General features: G+C 46.4%; 1 non-coding gene across 1 annotated transcript; it reads right to left on the minus strand.

Annotated features, from left to right (window-relative positions):
• Nucleotides 1–642: 642 nt before the first annotated feature.
• Nucleotides 643–717, minus strand: Trnas-uga (transfer RNA serine (anticodon UGA)). The gene has a single exon. It is a non-coding gene; the product is annotated as a tRNA-Ser (tRNA).
• Between the last annotated feature and the right edge of the window lie 416 nt (nt 718–1133).

The following is a 1133-nucleotide window of genomic DNA, read 5'->3' on the forward strand; positions in this document are numbered from 1 at the left end:
ACAGGGTGATCATAAGTACACTTTTGCTACCCCAGAGGACCTCGACCCCCCCCCCCCCCCCCCACACGCACATGAAAAACGAGTGATCATAGGACAATGAAACTTTGTGGAAACATTTGCAAGGACATGTGAAAGAGAAACTATGAATAAACCATAGAAAGAAGCACATTTTAATTTCCACAAAGTGGGTAACATTTAACTGTAGTGTACCATGTTTGTAGTCAGTGGTATAAATGTTGCTCAAAGTGATGATCACCTGCAACTACAACTGGTGGAACTACACTTAAGAAACCTTTTCACAATTGTTTGAAGCACTTTTTGAATGGTGGTCGATTGAATGTTCAGTTCTCATTACACGGCTTGTTCACTGATTGAAGGTCACAAATTGTGTCGAGTATTCTCAGCCACATCAACAGTAACTCTTCAACAGTTTTTGGTGCAATTATCATTTGGCTGCTCCCAGAAGCAATTCCTGAATCGCCAGTTAATTTGAACTTCCGAATCCCTTTGTTCAACCCCAGTGCAGAAAGAGAACCTCTCTGTACTCCTTAAATGCACTGACACTTGCGAAGAGCAGAAGGACTATTGCTGTTGTTATGGTAAAATAGCTCAACTTGAAACTTCCTGGCAGATTAAAACTGTGTGCCCGACCGAGACTCGAACTCGGGACCTTTGCCTTTCACGGGCAAGTGCTCTACCAACTGAGCTACCGAAGCATGACTCACGCCCGGTACTCACAGCTTTACTTCTGCCAGTACCTCGTCTCCTACCTTCCAAACTTTACAGAAGCTCTCCCGCAAACCTTGCAGAATTAGCACTCCCGAAAGAAAGGATATTGCAGAGACATGGCTTAGCCACAGCCTGGGGGATGTTTCCAGAATGAGATTTTCACTCTGCAGTGGAGTGTGCGCTGATATGAAACTTCCTGGCAGATTAAAACTGTGTGCCCGACCGAGACTCGAACTCGGGACCTTTGCCTTTCGCGGGCACGTGCTCTACCAGCAAGTGCTTCTGTAAAGTTTGGGAGGTAGGAGACGAGGTACTGGCAGAAGTAAAGCTGTGAGTACCGGGCGCGAGTCGTGCTTCAGTAGCTCAGTTGGTAGAGCACTTGCCCATGAAAGGCAAAGGTCCCG

This window comes from Schistocerca serialis, chromosome 7 (assembly GCF_023864345.2).
Source record: "Schistocerca serialis cubense isolate TAMUIC-IGC-003099 chromosome 7, iqSchSeri2.2, whole genome shotgun sequence".
NCBI classification, from domain to species: Eukaryota; Metazoa; Arthropoda; class Insecta; order Orthoptera; family Acrididae; genus Schistocerca; species Schistocerca serialis.